The sequence below is a fragment of the Excalfactoria chinensis genome, chromosome 5 (genome assembly GCF_039878825.1).
Source record: "Excalfactoria chinensis isolate bCotChi1 chromosome 5, bCotChi1.hap2, whole genome shotgun sequence".
In the NCBI taxonomy this organism is placed as follows: domain Eukaryota; kingdom Metazoa; phylum Chordata; class Aves; order Galliformes; family Phasianidae; genus Excalfactoria; species Excalfactoria chinensis.
Window position 1 is genome coordinate 36,779,632 of NC_092829.1, and position 23,727 is coordinate 36,803,358.

The 23,727-nt window shown below is 39.4% G+C and overlaps 1 protein-coding gene across 1 annotated transcript in view; it reads left to right on the plus strand.

The window, feature by feature from the left end:
- Positions 1-3,403: 3,403 nt before the first annotated feature.
- The window catches only part of GALNT18 (polypeptide N-acetylgalactosaminyltransferase 18), a 212,047-nt gene continuing 191,723 nt past the window's right edge, over positions 3,404-23,727 (plus strand). The window contains exon 1 of the mRNA XM_072338534.1: positions 3,404-3,522. The gene's annotated coding sequence lies outside the window, so the exon portion shown is untranslated. The remainder of the gene's footprint in view (positions 3,523-23,727) is intronic.

Sequence of the window (23,727 nt, forward strand, 5' to 3'; positions counted from 1 at the left end):
GGGGGTAATTCCAGGGCAGGCACTGTACTGATTGGCTACCATTCGTACTGAGAACTTGGCAGACTGACCAGCCAGCTGACCCCAGCACTGTGAGTGTCTCTCTGTTAAACTGATGAACGTGAACTCGCCTCTGCTACTTTCTGCATGATTCATAAAGCTTATGCAGAAGCATCGGTACTCTTGCATTACAAAGATAACCTAAGAAAGCTTACCAAATACCTTTTAAAGAGCACTCTAGAAAGAAAATCTGACCCATTGAAAACAAAACAACTGTGTTTTATTAATAAAACTCTATTAATACAGTTTAAAAACTGCTATGGATCGAATGAAGCAAACAGGGAAAATAAGGTGATATGGTACAGGAAGCCACAAATAAGGTTTGATGCCAAGATGTACATGATAGAATTCACGACTGGAGAAGGGAAGTTGGTTCTTCATTGTGAGAGGGAATATCCAAGAAGTGAACAGTGAGGAGAGGGTAGGATGGAAGGCAGGAGGAAGAAGATCCTGATCTAACAGTATCAGGAAACAGCATCAAGAAGTCAGTCTCCCCTGCATCCTTGTAGTAGCTGTTGAATAAATCTGGTGTATTTTGGACTTTGACTGATTTTGTCATGCAGTAACTCTTGAAGTCTTACTCATTTTGTGTTTCAGGGTCCCTGATAACCCAGGTCTGTGATTCATCCTAGTGGTGAGAACTTGCACGCACATCATTTCCAAGACCCTGCCAGTGACTGGACCAAAAATGTTCCTTCCCTCAGCTGACCAAACCTGTGAGTAGCTGTGCTAACTAGTGGGCATGCACGTCTAAGAAGGACTTCCACTTGATTTTGGTTAATAATGAACATTACTTTTGATTAATGCAGATGACTAATTCATTGATTCGTATTAGCTATTGCATTTTAATGTGTTACATAGACATATCTACTTTATGAAAACATCCAATAGTTTTCCTTTGTTATTTCCTCATAAATTAATATGAAAACTATTTTACTGTCTCTTTGTTGTTGCTGCAGTCACTTTCTCTGTATTGCTTTTACTCAGACCTCTGTACTTGAGGTCAGTTTATTTTGTATTGTCTGATTTTGATACATTGAATATTTTTCCTTTTACTCCTCTGGTAAATTATTATTGTCTTAAGTCATTATTTTTTTCCTGCTTACATGCTATGTTAGGATAGACACGCTGCATTCGGCAAAATCTTTCTGTGAGTCTATCTCACTCTAGCATTATAATGCATTATTAATTCTGTGCTTGGAAAGATAAATCATACACCGGATGTTATAATGGAGCTTTGGGATTTAAGATGGATGACATAGTAGGAAGGGGAAATATGTGTCTTAAGTGGAGTTATCAGGCCAGAAGGAATTTGCCACTGGAGATCTTAGAATGGATTTTCTTGGGCTGAAGTGAGAAATTTTTATTAATGGCATTTGTGCAATAATGAAGAATTTGGTAATGAAACTTGCTATTGGCATACAGCTGGGAAACACTGTTACCATACGAGAAAATTGTAATGTAATAAAGAGGAGCGGATTAACGTTGAGGACAGGCAAAAGATGAGAGAAAACTGAGTACCTGAGTGAACAGCTTCATGCACTTAGAGACTGCTGGTAAGAACTTTCCCTGCGAGACAGTAATCACCACCTAACTCAGTGCAGGTCAGCAGTCACTACATTTCAGACACCGTTTATGTGAAAAGTTGCCTGTGGCTTGAACGTCATAGTACTTTAACCAAAATAAAGCTTTCCCACCTTTTACAAATTATGTATATTTCTATCCCATTGCACAGCCTTCTTGAAAATACAAGCAAGGTGGTAACATCCAGGACGTACTCATTAGCACAAGTCTGCTTCACCTGTTTAGCATCAGAACAAAAGAGAGGCTCTCTTCACCCACCTGTTGCATATGGAGACAGAATCTGAATCTCTCAGGAGAGTATATTAGAAAGTCAGATCAAGAATATTCTGCTGCAAATTTTCTGTAATCTGTGGTTGAAATAATTTCACTATATGCAAAGTAACAGTCCTGATTGCAAAAGGAACTGCACTTGGAGCCTAACAAAGAAATCCTCCAGCTCCTAAGCTGCAAGGTCATTTTTGCTCTCTGGCCCAAAGGATCATCAGCGTTTTTTGTTTGGTTGACAGGCAAATGCCTTTCTCAGTGTTGCACAGACCATCTCTGACAAAACCGTTCCTCAGCAGATAGCTTTATCAGAGATTGGCTTGAGTGTTTGAAACTGCTTTTTTTTTTCCCCCAGCCATGTTAGGTAGGCTAATGAGAGGCATCAGCTGCCTTAGCAAATTCTTTCCTACTCTGCAGGAATGAGAAAGTGCAGTTTCACAACCAGCTTCTGTGCTACTGTTTAAATATAAGGGTTCAGTTCCCTCTCTTCTTCCACTTGCTTTTTCTATCGCTTATGCCACATTTTGGTGAAACTCGACCACACCCTCAAACCAAATAAACAAACAAATAAATAAATGTCAGGTTAAGGGACGAATGTGCTGGCACTAGAAGCACAGGAGTTGACCTGTGGTGTAGGTAGGTTGGGACTGAGGCTAGTGCTGGCCTCCAGAACATGATAAAGTTCCCTGCCCAAAGGGTCCTCGTTCACAATTAATATGTTGGAGAAAAATAGCACTGCAGTGTTTATGTCCCTGTTTCCAACTCAGACCGCAGACTTTGCACGCCAATTTTAATTTAAAAGGAAAGATCAAAACACGGCATTGAAGATATCCATTGTAACAGCAGCAGCGATAAGTCACAGGCTGTGCTGACAATAAGCACTGTATCGATCCACTCGGATGGAACCCTGGGAGCGAAATGCTGCCCAAAACCGGCTTCTTCCATTTTCTCATTCTTCTTTAAATTTCTTTCAGCGTTGGTCGCGGTGGCATCTCCCTTTGTCATTTCTTTTCACAATTGAAAGCCTTTCTCCCCTTCTTATGAGATCTTTTGCGTTGTGAAAAAGGTTTACTGTTGTTTCAAGTTCCCTGGTGCATCTTTTCTCTGTTTGAGAGCGTTTAAGAGTCATCTTTTACAATCGTTAAAGCGCATACCGCAATGGAAAGCACAAGCGCTACAGCAATTAGCAGCTGAGGGCTATAAGGGCGCTGTAAATCCATCACCTGCGTCCGGGAGTTAGCAAATGAAGCAACTCGTTAAGGTCACGGCGTCGTGCCCGCGTGCTCGATCAGCGCAGCGCCGAGTTCAGAAGCTCTGAGTGCAGAGCCGGCCTTACCGGAGCCTCGTGCAGGTGACGGCCGTTTGCAAGGAGCAGAGCAGGTGCAGCTGGGCTGCGGCAGCCCGCACGTGGCCTGCGCTCGGAGAACCTTTCAGGTCGCCCCGGTGCCTCCGCAGAGCAGCTCGAGAGGAGAAACTTCTCCTTTTTCATTCCCGAAAGATTTGCGGCTGTGGGAAGAAGAAAGAAGGATACCGGAGTTATCGTTTTATCAGGAGCTCCAGAAGGAACTTTTTGACCCTCGGGAGTGAAAGTGTCTGCACAATCTGGAATTGTGGCTGGTAGGTGGTGAGGCCGAGAGCCCCTTAACGCTACTCCTACTTGTGGGGGCGGGAGAAGCTGTAAGCTTCATCCTCTTTGAATTCTGAGAGTGGAAGCGAAGTGTTTTGCTTTTAAATGTTTTATAGTGCCTCTGTGGTGTGGGTTTCTCTGTATGATGGAAGCGAGGGGGAGGCTTTTTTCTGTACGAGGGAGCGCCCAACGAAGCGGGAGCTGCCCGTTTGCTGTTGTACCTTCCCGGGCCCCAAGTCTGCTTGGCTGCCTCGGAGGCTGGGAGCACCCTGCGGGTTCTGGGAGCCGGCTCCGGAGCTGTGCGGGGCGGCTGCACCTGGCAACGCTCCGTCCGAGCGGCGCTGCTCTGTGGGGCGCGTGGCCGCTCCGGGAAGTGCCTGCGGCAGCTCAGCGCTGCGTTTCGAACTTCGTTCGTCTCTAAATGCTTGAAGCGGTGTTTTTCCAGTGCGTGAGAACACAGCCTCTGTTAAAACCAGGGTGCGGCATACGGTTTTTGTAGTCCAGGACTTTGGGTTTGGTTTCTGTTCGTAATTCTGCTTTGCCTTAAAGCAAAAGGCCCACCCACGTAAGCAGGGCATTTTTGAAAAGATGAACGACATAAGCACTTCGATTTTTAATAATAATGAAGCGTGCTTGATTGCAACCTTAAAGCAAAGCTTTAGTGTGTTGTCTTTGTCCTTACACAAGAACATGATGATAATATCAACCTGCCTACAGTGCTTTCTGGGATGCCTTGAGTTTATCTGAAAATAGCCAGTGTGAAAAAGCATTTTCTAGAGAGAAAGAAACTATCCTGCCCACTTTAAATTCTTTAATAGGCTTGTGAGAAAAGTGGGTATGGGAGGCTGTTTCCTTCTCTCTCTCTCAAAATAAATAAATAAAAATAAAAATAATAATTTAAAAAAAAAAATTCATGATAAAGAGAAGAAAATCATAGCGCAGTTTAAATGAGTGTTCTTCCTAAGCAGGAAGCCTCCAGCAAATTGACTGAATTCAGCCTCTGTCAAGGGTACCAAAAATAAGGTAGCTATACTAGTTTTATTCCTGTCCTTATTCTCTTCTTATTTATGTGGATGTGGCCTAAAATGCAAGTTAATGTTCAGCGTTAGGTCCTTACAAAGGATTTTGCTTCCAAATGTAGGGACAAACAGCACTATGGAAATGAGGTTTGGAATTTATGGTGCCTGAAATGAAACCAAATTCTGAACTGGGTGATTGTGCTGGAGAGGAAGGAAGATGTGAAGAGGTTTTTTTCCTGCCTAGCAGGAGAAACTAGTCTGTACTGAGAAAGTAGTTGTGACTATCAGAGGAATACTGAAAGCAGATTTCTGTAGTGAGGACAAAGACAAGAAACAAGTGCAACTAACGATGCACAGTCAATTTTTAGAAGTAATCTGGATGGTTATGCTTGAACCAAGTTTCTTCTCTGCTGTAGAGAAACTATTCCAGCTCTAAAATCTTAGTTTAAAAATTAACCCAACCGTATTAAAACAAGCTGATGGATTTTCAGTAGCACCACGATTGGCCATATGCTATTTCTCTAATTTTAGCTTACATTTAATTAAATCTGGCTCACGTTTACAGCAGTATGTTTTAGGACTCGTATGTTCTGTCACTTTATGAGCCTGTTAGTTTTATTCATAGATTGCGTGGGTAGTTGGAGGTGGAGTCTCAGAGCCAAAAAGGCTTCAGAGATCTGTTCTTATCCTTCTTTCTCTCACTCTCTCTCTCTTTTTCTTTTTTTCCCCTTCAGATTCAAGAAACAGCTCTAACTAACGTTTTATTATTCAGAAAGGGAAGTGAGAGGAGGATCAGTTATGGTTGTCTCTGCTTGATTCTGTGTAGCTTTCAGTGATTTGACTTGTAGGAAGGGTACTTTGCTATTATAAACTCAGTGCTCTAGATGAAAGTATATACTTATTCTTTTTCTCTCTTTAGCTGTCAGTGCTGTTATGGAAGCATGAACTGCATAACTGGTGGGCAGATTTCCAGATAGTGTGATTCCTTAGCACAGCTCACATTCCAGAGGTATAACAATACGGAGTGCATCTTGATTTTGGTTAACTCAGCAGTTATCAAGGATTGGCTCTTCTCTGTGTTTTAAGCTACTTTAATCTTTTCCTGTATTTCTGGGAGGTATGCAAATAACATTCTAGTGTTGGCTTTCATGTTGTTGTGACCTTTTAAAAATGGGCTTAAGTTGTAATGCTTGCACAGAAGTTTCACATGAAGAGTAGGAGCGTTGGGTCAGAGCTGTTATTCAATGTGTGATGCCTGGTCCTGTGACATGTAGGCTCAGGTGACTTCTGTCACCTATCTTTTATCACCTGTGCTTACTGTAAGTTGAGTCAATCACAATGCTGCTTACACTTGCCTGAGAGATTGCTTACTGAAATGGTGCAGGAATGACATGCTTTGATTCTGTTATGTGCAGAAGACCTAATCTTGTTTCCAGTCACAGCAGCTAAAATACTCTGGGCTGCCTGAGAGCAGAATCACACCCATATGAGAGCCAGAGAAGGCTCTATGTTTGAACTCCTGTACTGATTAAATGCTAGTTGAATTGTATGGATGTTATTAATAGTGAAAAAGTAATTTAATACTAGGCTTGATTGTATGATAAAGCAAAACAAAAATGTTTTCTTCTTTCTGCGTACCTGAAGCTGGCTAGCTAGAGATTTACAGAATGAACCCTTGCTAAGGGGCTCCTTGAAGAAAAACCAAATCATAGAATTGCTCAGGTTGGAAAAGACCTTAAAGATCAAATGTGGCACAACTAAAAGAGTTTAAAAAAACTTGGGAAATTATATTGCCTGTTTCTGAGCACAGTGAGCTGTAGTGCTTACTCTGTGAAAGAGCACTGAACTTGACTGTTACATTCTTCTGATAAATTGTGTACATCACTTGTGCAATTTTGGACTTGCTGTAAGCCTGTTGCTGAGGAGGTACTTGTAAAAACTGCCTGTTTGATACCCAGAAAGGTGAACTGTACCTTTATTTCATAGAATCATAGAATGGCTTGGGATGGTAAGGACCTTAAACACCATCTGGTTCCAACCCTCTGCCATGGCAGGGTTCCAACCCACCAGCTCAGGCTGCCCAGGGTCCCATCCAACCTGGCCTTGAACACTTCCAGGGATGGGCTGTACACATGTTGCAGTGTCTTACCACCTTTTGAGTGAAAAAATTCCTCCTAATATCTAATCTGAATCTTTCCTCCTTTAGTGCATAAACCGTTCTCCTTTGTCTAGCGCTTCCTGCCTGTGTAAAAAGTTGTTCTCCCTCCTATTTATAGGCTCTTTTCAAGTACTCTGGAAGGCTCTTTCCAGGAGCCTTCTCTTCTCCAAGTTGAACAAGCCCAATTCACACAGCTCATTTTCATGGGAGAAATGCTCCAGCCCCTCCAGTTATCTCCGTGGCCCTTGTATGCTGTTGTACAATGCAGTTAACCCCTGCTGTGCTTTAATCCTTTGAAACGTTGAGTACTCTTTATCCAGGGATAAGTAGTCTCTGTGCTTTAGGTATTTAAAATAAGATGTCAGTAGCTGCTGCAAGGTATGCAAACTTTGGCTGGAAGAAGAAAATGGATTCAGCCTTTGTTTCTATTTCCCAACACTACATTCCCATTTTCTGAGGGTTTCAGAATGCTTTAGCATCTGTGCTTTGTATATAGATGTGCATATAGGCTTGTGTGTGAACTTTGTGGGTGGTAAGGTGCACATTAAAGTAGTGCTCAAGTACATGATTTTTGAGGTGTACTTCCCAAATGTATCTAGCATCCGATTGGCATCCGATTGGAATGGTGACCAAAATGCAATGGCTGAAAACTGTGGGAGGTAAGTGAAGATGAGAATGGGAAACAAAAGCAACTTGCTAAATGCTGCAAAACTGTTCTTTCAGGCAACATGATTTCTGTGGGTGATGACCTCTTGGAGGCTATTTAGAAAGAAGCCTTTTGCTTAGAGAATGCAAAGAGTGTGCCTAGTACTTGCAGTCAGCAGAAGGCTTACAGTGTCAGGCTACCGAGAGGGGCAAAGAGTCCTGAGCTACTTATTTTGTTTCACCTGTGGATTTTCAAGTGTTCTCCATTGTTGAAATCCAATTATTGCCAGACGCTGAATATTTTCAACTGCTGCTGAACTCACTAGGATGTAAGATCAGTTAGGACATAATGAGGTGCTGAGCAGATCATAAAGTCAAACCCTATCCTATTCTTTGAGAAGAGATTTTGCTGAAAGCTTTCACTTTGCTCCTCATCTCTCATATCTTTAAGAAGAGAGCTGCTATCTAGGTAGAGAAAAATCTGTACAAGTAAGGTTTTGAGAAAGGAAGAGTAATTATTAAAGATCAGTTGTTCTTAGCACTGTCATGGACAGCCCTGCAGTCTGGACTAACATGTTGTTATTAATGGCTTTATTGAAACTCAGAAACATTTCAAAACTTAAAGCAATATAATATCCACTGCCATAACAGAACCTAATAACAAAGCAAAGCATGAATTGATCTTTGTCATTATCATGGGCTGCAGAAAAATACTTGCAACTGCATCAGTCTTTGGAAAAAACTGGAAAAGGCAACTATGGTGATAGAATAGATAATAAATTAGGGGGAAAATTAACATATCTTTGCGATCTTTTTTCCAAGTAGGTGAAGAGCTGCTTTTCTTAGTGAGGAGAAACAACAGTTGTTTGAAAGCATGGACTAGAATATTAAAGTTAGAAATCTTAACTCTTAAAGCAAGATTTTTTTTTTCTTTTTAAAGCACCTTTTCTATGTTGTATTGCTTTTTTTCGTACCTCTGTCCCTGCTTATTATATACCTTTATCTACTGTAACATGATATTTACACACCCTTTTAGGTTTCCCTAGCAACTTTAACTGAGAATACAAATTGCTTAGCTTTATTCTACATTTGGTAGCTGTAGCTATGCTTAAAAACTCCTCCTTAGATAACCATAAAAACCACTTATTGTAACTGTTTTAGAGAAGCATCGAATGCACTTTGGTAAATACAAATTTAAATCCGGCACTTCTGGAAGAGGGCTGGGAAGCTGGGACCTGTGTACATTGGGGCAGGGAAGCTGGCTTCCCATGTTGAAGATGCCTTTCATTGGTTCTCTTTATATCCTCTTGAGAAATTCAGGGATATGTAAGTGTAAACAGCACAGCAGAGGAGGAGTGTTTCCCCCTCCCCACCACATCACTGCTTCAGTATTAGTTATTTGGGCTGTCAGTGACATCAAAGGAAGTGTTAATTGATAATGTCCAAACAGCAGATTTGACAGAGTTTATTTTGGTACTGAAATTTTGCATGGAAACAGAGCACTGAAAGATTTGGCATCTATTGCTGTGTTTTTTATAAACAAACTCAAAGAAAAACGTGTTTTAACTTGTATCAAGTTTCAGCTTTGTTATGGTTGGAGATGTTTCCTGTTGTACCCATTTTTAAGAAGTGATAATTGCTTAAATGAGCCTTTGAGATTTTTATTTTGTAATATATTTTTTTCTTGTAGTTGTGTGGTAGACATTTGAAACAAATACTAATGATTAAAAACATAGACAACAACATCCAGAGTTTCCGGGAATGTAAAGCTGAAGTGATAGTTTACCATTTCTGATTAATGGATCTCTGGTGATGATCATCACTCTACGGTTTGGCTAAGAGGAGCCTACCATAGTTAAGGTCACTTTCTTTCCCTTTGTTTTGACTGTTCTGGAAGATTTAATAAGCCCACCTTTTCTGTGGTTTTACTAGCACTAAACTGGTAATAAAAACAAGGGTGGGTGCGACTTAAATGTGTAATTCTTGGGGAGAAGAACCTGTTTAATGTTCTGATTGGAAGGAAGAAACTGTGAAGTGTGTTCAGATGAAGAATGGGCATTTTTAGAGTAATTTAACATGCTTGCTTCTGCAGTAACATATAATCATGCCTGATCAACTGTTGTTAGCTTGGATTACTGTTCAGGCCTCTACATTATGTACCTGTTGTTTTGTGAGCTGCTGCTGTGACCTACAGCACTTTCTAAAACAGTGACAAATGCTGTAAGTTAGGCTTGTATCTTCTTGTAATTAAGATTCTCAAATAAAAAATGTGGTTGTTTTACTGCTGAAGATAACATCCACTGCTCTAAGGTAAGACTTGCTCTGAGTAATTTGACTTTGTAGGTGAAACAAATTGTGCATAGCATGGTATAATATACAGTATAGCTGCTGCTTGGTGGTTTAAGAGAGCATTGTTTAGTCTATTATACTTAGTAACTGAGATGTTATTTCTCATGAGTGCCCTTGCCAGTATGCAAAGTAATGGCACTCTTGACTGCATTAGACGAAGTGTTGCTAGCAGGCCAAGAGAGATGATCCTCCTTCTTAGCACTGATGAGGCCACACCTGAAGTACTGCATCCAGTCCTGCCCCCTCAACACAAAAGACAGAGTTGCCAGAAAGAGTTCAATGTAGGGCTACAAGAAAGGACCTTTATCTGAGGCTGAAAGAACTGGGACTGTCCAGCCTGGAGAACAGGAGGCTTGGTGGGGACCTTATCAATATGTGTAAGTGTCTGAAGGGAGGGTGCAAAGAGGACAGAACTAAGCTCTTGTCAGTGATGCCAGAACAAGAGGCAGTGGGGGCAAACTGGAACACAAAAAGCTCTGCCTAAACATTAGGAAGCACTTCTTCACTGATTGGGTGACAGAGGCCTGGCACAGGTTGCCTGGAGAAGCTGTTGAGTCTCCTTCCTTGGAGATGTTCAAAAAGCCACTTGGATGTGGTTCAGGGCAGCTGGCTCTGGGTGTTCCTGTCCCCGCTTGAACAAGAGTTGCTTGAGCAAGAGTTGGACCACATGGACCTTGAGATCCCTGCCACCTCAGTCAGTCTGTGGTTCTGTGCAGTATGTAGATGATAGCCAACGTTTAAAAAAAAAAAAAAAAAGTTAATAAATAATGCAATGTTAGATGTCTATAGTACCGATTCACTTGTCTGTGTCCATGTTCTTTGTTTCTGTTGGCTTTAAATTTATCTTCACAGTGTTATTTTTTGTGATGTATTTTTCAAGGATGTGCACTTTGCCTGAGATTAGCAAATAAGGTGGCTGTAGTGCCTGTGACCTTGCAATGTTCTGCAAATGTGCGGGTATGAATAAGTGGAACTGCAAATGTGAAACCATGGATGTGACTTAGACTTTCCAGGGTAGTGAAACGCTTCTCATTTCAAAACTCTTGGAACAGTTTATAGTAATGCAAGCAGTAGTGGTTCACTTAAACAATACAAATATCTGTATTTATTGTAATGTCTTCTGTGGGCAAGTGCTACAAACTATGCTAGGAATACTATCTACATCACACATTAGCATGACAAAGGATTTTTTTTTCTTAATGCTCTCAGTGTATGCTTGTTCTTAAATCCACAGATTTTATTGTAATACACATATAGAAATATTCTTAGAATAGGCCCCATGAATAACAGTTTCAGCTGCAGTTGTGTCAGCTAATGATTCCTTACAAAGAATATAACCACTATGTTCATTCTTGACTTAAGCTAATACCTTATGGTTATAAAAACAGAGTGTTCAGGTTGTTGGTTCTTGGCCTTAGCTAAACAAAACCATGGATCTTCATAAAGCTTAAGGACTTTGCAGTGTTCTTGTCTTACCTAAATAATTATGACTTTGCCTTTGTTGGAGTACTGAAATGTTGATGTTTTTGTGATGTTCTGTGCTGGCTTTATCTTCTTAAAATATGGGAGTACTTCCTGGATAAGAAGGTTGTACATACCTGTGAAATAGCATGAATCACTGGTCAAATTATGCAAGTCATGAGTTGTTGCAGTCAAATGTTACATCTTGGAAAAAAATAAACATCTCTGAGAGGAGGATGATTTTAGGATCCTGTTGTTACAATCACCAGCTAAGGTGTGCCTAAGCTTGCAGAGAAGTCTGTGCTGCCACTGGCAGCAAACAAGTGTGTGATGCTGAGGTGACAGCACACCTTTCAGTCACTGAAAATCTGGCACAAAATGCAGAGACAGAAATTGCAAAAAGACACAAAGTTTATCTTGCAAGGGTAGGCAGCTCAAAGGTGAGAAAATCTGTAGACCTACCAAATTTTAGCCCCACTGCATTGGTACAAAATACTGAGCAATAAAGAACTTGAGGATTCCCTATAAGAGGTTCCTGTTGTTGCCAAAGTTCTGAGTAACCTGACTACACACTGTGATGCCAGTGCTGCCACTGTTGATTGCCACCATAGGCATAGTGTTCTTTCCTTGAAGGAAGGAGCCATCTCCATTTGGCCACTAGTATGTATTTGATCAAGTTCTCCTCTGTTTTAGGAAGTGACTGTTTTTGACCTCAGATGGTTTTGTGAGCACAACATCTGCTCAGTTTCATGTCTTTGGGCTTTGATAAGGTCATCTTGATTGCATTCGGAAGACAGTAGATGTTGAATTCTAATGTTTCATCTTTCAGCAAATTGCTTATATTCTGTCCTTCCTAACACCATAAACTGGCACTTAAACATCCAGTTCCTATTAATAAGAGGGTATTTTTATTGCTGTAAATGAATGACTTAAAATAATTGAGAGTTCAATAGGCAAGTGGCCAAAACTCTGAGCTAGATAAAAATCAAGTAGTCTATGGATTTTTTTTATTTTATTTTTTAATATTTTTTATTCATCCTTCTTGAACCACCTGCTGATGCAAGACCCGGAGTTCATAGGTTGTCATAAAGCTGAATGTGAGATCATTTGAAATGAATCTCAGCAAGTTGGCTTGGATTCATATAGAACTGGTCTATTCCTTTACATTGCTAAGATAATTGTTCTGCAGCATATTTGTCAGTATGAGTCACCTAGTTGTAGAGAATTTGCAAAAGGATTGTGCAGTGGGTTTTGTTTTTAACAAGAAACCTCCCAACTAACCGGTAACATTCAGGCACGCTCTGTCAGGATGTGGGATACATCTGCTGCTTCTTGAAACGTTTCTCCAGATGGGACCTCTTCACTGAGTTGCTTGCCAGAAAAATGCCAAAGCCTGTAGGGAGAGACTAGCACAAGAGACATAGATACAGCTGATAATCCTTGCTTCTTGCATTCTGAGGAATGTATATTAGTAAGATCCCTTTGTCTGCATGTCTGAAGAAGTATCTGTCTGATGTTAACTGTATTCCTCCAAGAAGTTGGAGTCACATATTTCCCTCATTCCAGAAGCTGGATTCTAGCTGGTGCAGTAGAGGATACAAAGGATGCTTAAATTTTTCACATATTCACATTAGTCCAAGAAGAAACATAGCATGGGGGCTGTGTGCTGACCTGAGATAAGAGATTTGCAGATGTTCTCACTTGCTTAGTCTATTACAGTTTTCCTTTTTATTTATTTTTTTTTTCCAGTGTGGCATTGTCCTTGGGCTCTGCTAACAGTACATATGGCCACCAGCATAACTCTAGCTCATTCTACTCAAGTTTTCCTAATTATTTTTTCAGGAAGTTATTAACATTCTGGAAGGAAAACAAACCTGCTAGATGTAGACGCATTATTTAAATGTCAGGAGAGAGCCTCATCTGTATGTACTGTAATAAAAGCAAATAATCTTAAAATAGACTTCTGTGACTTGCATAACAATTGAAATATGCTTCACCAGGGAGGCAGCAATGGTGTAACTCAGGAACCTTCTTTAATAGATAGTCCTGGATGGAGAAGAGATATATCAAAGTGCTTCAGTTATTGCTTGAAGAGATTAATCTATGTCAGTCAGATCAATTTGATCTGGATTGAAGAGTATGAACTGTCAGTCAGATTTCACACCCTCTTTCTCACCACCTGCCCACCAATCAGTTGATCTACAACTGATAGAAAAGACAGCTGGAGAGGTGATATTTATCATATTTAGTATTTATTAGAGAAAATGCCTGTCAATAAGTGAGTGCTGCATTCAGCACTAAAACAATAATGCAGAAATTATTTGGATTTCTGTCTTTGCTGCACCGCATACATAGGAGGAGCAATCTCCTAGTGTGAACAGTGAAGTTAAAGGACACAGATCAGGTACATGCAACATGTGTGAATATTCTTACTATTTCCATGAAATGCCTGCCTATTCAGGGAATTGTTGTACATATTAAAATCTAATACTATGCATGTGCTATATTATGGCTTTTTGCAGGTGGTTTTTGGTGGTTGTAGGATCCCACTGGGAGGTGCTATCCAACCAAAAGTCCATGTGCGAGTAGGTCAGGCCCTATATCAGGTCAAGAAACTAGGAGAAAAAAGGGATGTTAAGTTTCTGATTATCACATCAGCCTCATTATGTTGCCTATATTATCAACCCTAGCAGGGTATAGTGCACCTCCTTGCAGCTTGTGGAACACTGAGACTCTGCTTCTAGGTTCCAGATGTTCTGCTTATCTAAGCAAAATAACTTTCCCAAGATAGAATGTCAGTTTGCTGAGTTCTCTGAATTAATTGCCAGGCATCAGTTTCCTCCTTTGGAAGTAGGTAGTTCTTTTGACTACTTTATATGCTCCTTTTAGTGTATCTTTTAATACAACTTGCACAAAGTCCCTTACTGCTTATAATTACACTATGTAGATACTAGTGAGCGTGCATATCTTATTAAACCCTTAGGTAATGTCAGGACCAAATTTTCACTTAAATCCTCACTTGTCTTCTCATTTTCACCAAGCTCTGTACTGCTTTTTGCCATAAGAAAACAGAGAACCCAAAACATTATGAATCCCAAGTTAAGTTTAAATGTGTTGGCCCTTCTTGCTTGATGATCCATCCTGATGTCACAGCCAGCTTAATGTTAATGTTGACTGCTGTGTAGGTGCTGAGTAAGACAAGGGTCCTTTATACCTCTCTGTCAACAAATAATTAATCTGACCATGTCTTCTGGTACACACAATCTCCAGATTGGTATGTATGCACAGGTATTATTCAGAGATAAAGGTGAGCCAACTGGTTTCAACTGCCAACCAGTTAAAACTCTAATAAAGCTATTCACAGTATTCACTCAATCATCACCAGCTACTCAGTATTTAAATGAGCTCCATTAGTACTTTTGGTTTCTTCATTTTCTGTTTAGAAGTACATATGCAGTGGTGAAAAGACAACATCTGAAACAATAATTCTGAAAGATAGAGTGCCTTTCAAGGACTTGTGTTAAAATGTGCCAAACGGGTAATTGAACTTTGCATGTTAAGAAATGGCATCTGAAAGTGTTTGCTAGGTTGTAGGCTGTAAGCATAAAATAACCTGTCCCTGTTGTATTTGAGGCAGCCAATACACTGCAATGGATTAAGCTTTCCTATATGCTCTGCAATGCTGGAGTAATGCAAGTGTATGTGAATGTGCATGCATACACATGGTAAATGAAATAGTAAGTCATCTGCACTGATGACTTTCTTCAATGCTCTGTGGATGTGTGATGAGTACATGTGTACTGGAGCTACAGAAGTCACTCCTTGCACAAAAGGGAATTTTTTTCTTTGGAAAAATTCCTCAGCATTTTCAACTTGCGTTATTACATGTCACTTCATACAACAGTGACTTCACAATATACTAAAAAGGGCAGTATAAATGAGAAGCTTATGGTCTGTTTTGCCTCTGATACCAGTCAAAATATCCTCAGAAGAAAGGGAAGAGGAGTCTTAAAGTCAGTACTGAGAAAAATGTAACTTGCATGATATCTGAGTGACGCATTCATTCTACTATTTATTTTAAATAAGAAGAGCAGGGTTCCTGTGGCAAGCTGAGAAGACAAAGTTGAGCTATGATAATTTGAAGGTTAGGGTCAGCTCTTACTATGAACCTAAAATTAATTAAAGGAACAAAGAACTGGATCCTTTATATCCTTTGAATCTATTCTGCACAGTAACACGGACAGTCAAAGTGCATGTTCTTCATGATGAAAATGATTACTTTTTTTCTTGAACACATAGCTCACAAGATTAAAAGTACAGTTGTATTTAGTATTCAACTAGGATGTAATTGTGTGCTTCTCTTGTTGATCAGATTCACTGCAAGTTTTGTAGCTCCTTATTCTTTGTTTGAAGGCAAGTAATAGCCCCAAAATATTTACCTTAGTATCACAAAAGAAATATAATATGTTAAAAAAAAAGAAAAAAGAAACAAACAAAAAAACAACAAAACCTCGTCATTTTAAACTGAACCACTTAGTCTGAAAGAGGGCATTCTATTAAATTAGCTTGTTGGTACTTCAGAGCACAGTCAGGTTTAACAGTATTGTAATTCTGTAACTGCCAGATAGTTCTGTTAGTCTGAAGGCAACTTGATATTTCCAACTGCAACTAGGAGAGACGAGAAGCAATATTTACAGCCAGTGTACGCAGATTTAATGTTTACATGTGGGTGTTGAAAACTGTCCTCTGGGGAAGGTAGTGCTATAAGATATATTTCTTGTAACCAGCGAAGGACGAAGGTGTAACCTTAGTTTCCTGATGACTTGAATACACATAATAACATTTACTGTCCAATATGTTTCCTTAATGAATGGTACTCCTTCAGTCATTCTTCAGTAACAGAAAACACTGTGCAAATATAGACCGTGTAATTTAATATTGCCAAATCTTTCTTGTTCCAACCCAACCAGCTTCAAGTAGTTAATAGAATTATCAGTCTCTGATGTAGATTCATTGTGTTAATCTACTGGAAAGAAAGCAGTCTAATGAAATGCTCAGCAAAGCCCACAGCAGTGATGCATGAATTAGTGGTGTTAAGCCTTTAGCCTCCATCTGTGTTCTCTTTCAGCTCTGCTAGATACTTATCATGCAGAAAGAGAAGAAAGCAGCTTTTTGCAATGGTATCTAGCGAAATTCCAGCAGGGGTTCTAGATTTCTATTGCCAATGACACAAGAAAGCATTTGTAGCAACAACAGTGTCATATCTCATGAATAAAATAGAATTGTAGTTGCAGAGTTTGCAGGTTTTTCTTTTTTTTAATTCATCTCCAACTTGGCATAGTAATTGCTAGTTGGGTTTTATCTGGCATTCCTAGCTGGAACTCATTAAACCCCTAAAACATTAGGGAATAGTTACCGGGGAGAGGCAGGGAGCGGGCAAAGAGAAGGAATGAGAGGAGATAAAAGATTTTAAAATAAAAAGTTACTTTTTGAAAGAAATCTGCAAATAGTCCATGTTCACAATTTATTTGCCAGTTCTACAATTTCAGGTAAGATTTTAGGTGCCAGAACTTTCTTCTGCAGAGCAAAATATATGATCTCTGGAAACAATGCTAGGATTCACAGGGAGATTACAGAGCTGCCATTTGCATCTGCAGGGAGAAAACAAGAAAAGCCAAAGCTCAACTTGAGTTGATACTGGCCTTTTTTGTGGTCAGGCAACATCAAGAAAGGCTTTTTCAAGTATGCCAACAGCAAAAGAGGGCTTAAGCACATCACTGGACTGGTAGCTGATGAAGATGGCTGCCTAACAAATATGGATGAGGCAGAGGCATTTAGTGATGTTTTCACCTCCATTTTTAGTATAACTGATATATCTTGGGCTGCCTGTGACTGAGGAGTAGTGACATTGCTTTTGTGGACTCCAAAATTGTAAGAAATTAATTTCATATTCATAAGTCCTTGGGGTCTGCTGGTATTTACTTCACAATATTACAGTAAGTGGGCATTACATGGACCCCTCTCAACAGGTCGTGAAAGTCTGGGAAGGTCCTAGCTGACTGGAAACTAGCCAGCATTATACCAGTCTCCAAATGAGCATGAGAGAAAACCTAGGAAAATGCAGATCTTCAAATCTCAGTACTTGGGAAAAGTTAAGGAGAAAATTATCCTGGGTTCCACTGAAAGCCATTAAAAGAAGAAAGCTATTATCAGAAATAGTCAACATAGGTTAATGAATGGCAAGTACTGCCTTAGTAATCTGATCTTTTTATGATAGGTCACCTGCTTAGCTGATTAAGGAAAGGAGTTGGATTAAATTAATGCCTTTAATAATTGCCCCTCACAGTTTCTTTCTGGATTAATCACTTAACTGCAAGTTGAGCATGTCCACACTGTGCCGAGTGATGAACTGGCTCAGTGGCAGAGCTCTGCGTCACATCATGAATGGGGCTACCTCTGGCTGGTGGCTGGTCTCACTAGCAATGTTAATTCTAGGACCAGTTTGATTCAATATTTTTTTTTTTGTCAGTGACCTGGATGCAAATTTGCTGATAAATACTAGACTGAAAGGTGCTGTTGACTTTCTGAGGGATGGGATGAGAGACTTTTCAGAGGGATGTCGATGGATAGAGTGATCAGATATGCAATGAAATTCAACAAGGGCAGGTGCTGGTGCTGCAGCTGGATGGAGTAATGCTGGGCACAGGCACAGACTGGGAGACAAGTAAAAAAAGCTCATCAGAAAGGGACCTGGTGGTGCTGGTCAAGAGCAGGCTCAGCCTGATCCAGCAGTGAGCCCTGGCTTCCACGAAGGCAAGCAGTTAGTTTAGGATGCATTAAACACAGCATAGCCAGCTGGTCAGAAAAAGTGATTCTCCTACTATATTTAACATTGGTGTGGAATACTGGGTGCAGTTCTGGGCTACCCAATAAAAAAGGATTTTCAGGCTGGACATGAGGAAAAACTCCATTACTGTGAGGATGGTCAAACGTTGGAACAGACTTTAGAGAAAGGTGATTGTTGCCTCATGCTTGCCAGTGTTCAAGCACATTTGGATAATGCCTTGTTAAACTTTTGGTTAACCCTAAAGTGTTCAGACACCCTACAAACACAGTGCGGGGAAAAGGTCCCCTTGCTTGAGATTGGCATAGTCCAATATCATTAACAAGGCTATGTCAGCATATACAGTGACCTAAGAATGTTACCCTCTGTCTCTGCTGTTGCAGAGTGTTTTGAAATGTACCTACCTAGTGGCATTGATGGATAATAAATACCACAGAGAATAAGCTGCTCATGGCAGTGTGAAATTTTGCTGAGATCAATAATGGTTGCATCTAATAGGGTTTTCCCAATATGCCATTCTTGCTGTCATGAAACAGTTTTCTCTCTCCCTCCACTAAATAAATAATTCTTAACGCTCCTTGCCTTTCTTCTCTCACCCCATATATTCAAGGTTAGAAGTTTCTAGCGCTGCTCATACAATTCACTGGAAGATTCAAGTAAATTTCAAGCAAAGTTCAACACCCTGTTCTGACTATTCCAGTTGAGCTAAATCTTGACACAAAGTGCACATTCATGGTGTTCAATCTTCTCTGATCATATCTGGTCATGATTCTCTGGTCATCTCTCTCAAATTATTGTAGTTGGTGCTTTTCAGTTGCTCTCCTGTTCATTTAAAAAACAACTCTAAGTTAGATTTCTAATTTCTTCCCATCAACACCCTTTATAAATACTTCAGGGTTTTGTGTAGTGGAATGTAGACATCAGCAAAACCTTTCTCTGTGGCTGGAATATGTTTTTCCTTAACGTTTCCTGAGACAGGTCCCTTTAGGGAGGCTTTTGTTTATTTTGCTCCCTAAATTCCTGTCTAAAAGCTGGAGAAACTCTGTGCTCTTTTTCTTTCTCCTAGTTGTAAGTTCAGACTTAAAGTCTTGTTCTTGTATCCTGATGCCCCTTCAGTGCTTCTCCTCTAGCTGAAACAGTTGAGATTTTTGAGTCTCTGATGCCTGAGGGGAGAAGGTCCTGCTATGCTGATCAAAGCAATAAAAAGGATCATTAACCTACCTGTGAGGTAGTGCTGTTATGAGAGGAGGACAGACTGACATGTACTGGGCGGGGGTTTACACTTTAGTCATCTGACGTGGTTGCTTTGCTTGGCACTGAAATGCCAGGATACTCCTACTGGGGAATTCCTGATGTCTGCTGTGACTCCTTCAGTTGATGCTGAGTGACTATGAGCATAGTGATAATTCAGCTCCTTGTTTGATACACACAACAGGAAAATAAACCTTATTTAAACTAATTGAACTCCAGCTGCAGGACAAAATGCATTTAACTTTATAGGGTTTTCTGACACGGAAACTGTGAAAGGGTTTTACACCTTAACTTATATGAAAGGTACTGTATTTCCAGTTTAAAAAGATGAATAGAAATCATTGTCACATCTCATGTCCTGATTTAGGATATCCATTAAAAAATGACTTAAATCTATTTAAGATTGTTAGGAGGTAAACATTCCAGTTATTTTCTGAAGGCTTAGGCTTTGATGTGATGTGGCAGTAGTTTTGTTTGTTTGTTTGTTTTTTAATTTTTGTTTTGGGTTTTAAAAGGTTGGAAGAGGAATTACAGCCTGAAATGTCTGTCCTACAGTGTTGTAAACTTGCTCTTGGATTAGTTTCTCTCCAAAATATTTCATAGATTCTTTCCTCATAATGGGCACATTTGTTAGCAATAAAGTGATAAAGCTTTCTTTTTATTTCATGGTGAGAATATCAAGTAGCTCAGTATTAATGCAGTGTTAAGCATAGAGCATTAGAAGTACCACTGAATGAGAAAGGAATTGTAAGTTAGCGTGACGTGTAGTCCAATCAAATGTTGATTGATAACCAAAGCATTATAATTAAGATGCCTTTCCCCACCCAGTACATGCTTTCTACAGAAAAGTTTAGAAGAAACAACCCAGCAAGTTCTTATGTAAAAGCTTTACAGTCAGATTTGGGACTATCTGCTTCTTTTCTGGACAAAATTATTCCAAGGAAGAAATGAATATTTTTCAGGCAGGTGCTCGTTGTATTTGTGCTGTGTGTTGCCTAAACTTAATGACTTTAAAGGGACAATGTAGTTATTTTAGTCATATTGGGGGTTCTTTCTCTCTCTCTCTCTTTTTTTTTTTTAACTGATTTGAAAAAATGAGTATCTTCTCAACAGCGCACATCAATCAGTGTGAAATGTTTTCTGCTCCCTAATGTCTAACTTAACACTACTCTCTAGCCCTTGATCAACAAAGTGTTTGTTTTTGTCTCGCTGTGCCGGTAGTAATGATAAAATGTTGATCTCAACTGAGATGTGAGCTATTCTGTTGCACGTGCCTTCACATCAGAGGAGAAAGAGGATTCTTTTTTCTTTCTGCTGGATTGATGTACGTTGCCTCATTTCAGCAAAACAAAAATAATGAAGCAATGTTGGCATAGTGCAGGTGTTCCTAGGCTCTTTTACCAGACACAGAACTGGAAAACGTGTTTTAATGAAGGAAGCTTGCAAGTTTATTTTTCTCCTCCTTTTGTGCTTGTCACAGCTGTTATTTTGTTCTAAGAAATGTAACAAAAGAACAACAAAAAACAAAAACAAAAAAAGGAAGAACCATGAATACTGTGCTTTCTCCAGGAGAACTGCCTTTTTCTAGGGTTTTTGGGGGACTTAGTATTAAACACCCTTACATCTTCAAGAGTAGTAGAACTTCTATGGCTTTAGCCTGGCAAAAAGCCTAACAATTAAACTTGGAGGGAGGTGGAGATATTATAGCATAATGTTGCTTTGACGTTTTCAGGAAAATGTGACCACTCTAAGCTATAAGTATTGTGGAAAGAGTATTGTCTGTCCTGGAAGTTCTCCTTATTGCCACAAAATGACTTGTCAGTATTTTAACAATAGATATCTAATTACAAAACACTAAAATCACATTATTACTGTATGCTGAGTGATTTCAGTATGATCTGATTGTAAGAATGGAGCAGAATGTGCTTACTGGTGCAAAAGTGGATCAGCTGAGATTAATGAACAGTAATAAATTGTTATTCAGGTTCTGAGTAGCAAACACAAGATTTACAAGTTATTTTTTTGCCTTAAGTTAATACTACCTATTTTTCCTTTAGTCAGAAAAGGAAGCTGCAGCAACTACTGCTCTTAACAGTAGGCCATGTGCTCTGCAGCCTGGCATCACAGAGTTCTGTGGATACTTTATAGAACTATTATATGACTAATGAATTATCCTCAGAACACAGCATTTTAATGAAATAATTCTTGGCACGGGGGTAGTTTAAGTGAAAACTGGTGGAAATTGCAGGCATACATTGTGTCTAGTGTCACTGGATAAATGCATAGTATTAGAGTAAAACATATCTGCACCTTGTTTTTTACTGTCTTGCACGCTGAGCTGTTTTTCTGTCTTTTAAAATAATCCTCTACCTTCTGTCTGTCACTTGCTTTTTACTTTCCACTGCTAAAGCATAAAATATTATCTGTGTGGACTGTTTACCATGCAACAGAATGTGAATCTTCATTCTATACTGTCCTGTTCTTTGGGGACTTCACTTCAGAAGTCCAGATAGAGGAGAAGGAGGAAGGATAATCATTGGGAAGTTACTGGTACTTTATTTTCCTTGGCAATAATGGCTCACCAAGAATTTATACTGATTCTCAGTGTGTGAAACAAAGGAACTCAGATGCTTAGCTGATAGAGACTCACATCTTTTATGGCTTCAGCAGAACTTTGCTGATTTATTTCCGCAAATGTTCTTTCCCCTTCTCACTATTGTGTTGAAAAAAAGTTGTTGTGTTTAGCAGTGCTTTATGATTTTTAGTGCTTAACCTGAGTTCCTGCTGTGAAAGAGGAACAGTTCCGCCCTATGTTTATGGCTAATACAATCATACCTCAACATGAGTTTATGCTAGAGATAAATAAAGTATGTTAGCGCAGTGCTTTTTGTAGATGTTGTACATAATTGCCTGAAGACAAATGTCAGATATGCTGTTCTAGTTGATGAAGTTTTCAACTTTTCAGCTTCTTTATTCAGAATATTTTTGGCAAGAAGTTGATGGGATATAATCATACCCAGGAGAGTGTCAAACAAATTCCATGTTGTTAAGCTGGGTAGTTGGAAATGCACAACTCTTTCTTAAGGAGAAAGAGACCTGGTGGCACCTTGCTCTTAAGCAACAAGACAACATGGGCTCTTTTGAAACTTGGGTTAGCTATGAGCAACAGCACCCTGTAAAGTGTCTGTCATCTGGGTGCCTGAAAAAAATAATGAAATACTCTCCAAGACTTTGTAATAAGTAGTAGACCAAGTTCCTAGATTTTTGAATACGATCAGTTTGCTGTGACAAATTGAGGAAGCACATTAGCATCTCATGTGTGGACATTTTTTATATAACTCAAAGTAGGATTTTTTCTAAAACTATTGAATATCTTCTAGCTGTTGACTTGCATTTCTCGATACCATCTCCTGATTGATTTATAGATGTAGTACATAAACTTTAAAGTATGTTTTGCTCATAAGAGGTCCATGAGAAACTCATTCTACTGTTGCATTCATTTTTTGAAATCAACAGTGTTTGCTATTTCAATAACAGGAAAGATTACAGTAGTTACTTGGGCTCTCACTTTCTATTTTAAACAGCCAGAAATGTTTTTCTGGAAATTCTCCATAGGACAGAAAGGAATTTGGAAGGAGCTGTTTCAGCATGTATGAAGAAAACACTGTAATGAATGGAAGGGTGAACTGAGGCACCTACACAGGGAAATTTGCCAGCTTGCTTTTCTAAGAAATCTTTTTGTATTGCTGGTTGGTGGGTGATTTATTCCACAACTGGTGTTAGCAGAAGCAGGTAAACATTCACACATTCACACTCTTTTTGCGTTGAGCCTTCTAAAAGCAGGGGATCTTTCTTTTTAAAGAAGTTATTAGCGTATAGACTATTTAATATTGGCAAAGGAATAAATTGATTTTTTTTTTTTTTTTTTTTTGACATCCAGAATGAATTTGGCGAAGGACAGTAGCCATAATGACAATGTGAATCGTGTTTAGGGTTGAAATTGTCTAGAGAGGACAGCACAAGGAAGGGTGAAATCATTTGAGCACATAAAAATAAGTGAATGTGTCCTCACTTGCAGGGTTACCGTTAAAAAAAAGACGGAACGTTTTTGTAATTTGTCATAGTGTAGTTTTAAAGAAAAGCTGAGTTACTGAGGTGGTAGGTATCTGTTAACAAAATACGTTTTGTAGCTCTTACTTGGGCTAAAGAAGCTGCAAATTGTGTCTGTTTTGTGCTGATAAAAAGTAAAGCTGTAAAACAGTACATAAATAACGTTATGACTTGCAACAAGTCTAACTCAGTGGGCCCAGATTAAACTGTATCTGAAGCCGGTTTCCATATGGCAAATCTTCCAAATTATGTAACAGCATTTTATTTCTGTCTGTTGTACCGTCGGCCCTCATACAACATTCTCCCTTGCTTCAAGTAACTCTCAGTCTCTTCAATGAGCCACTGAGCTTCTACACAG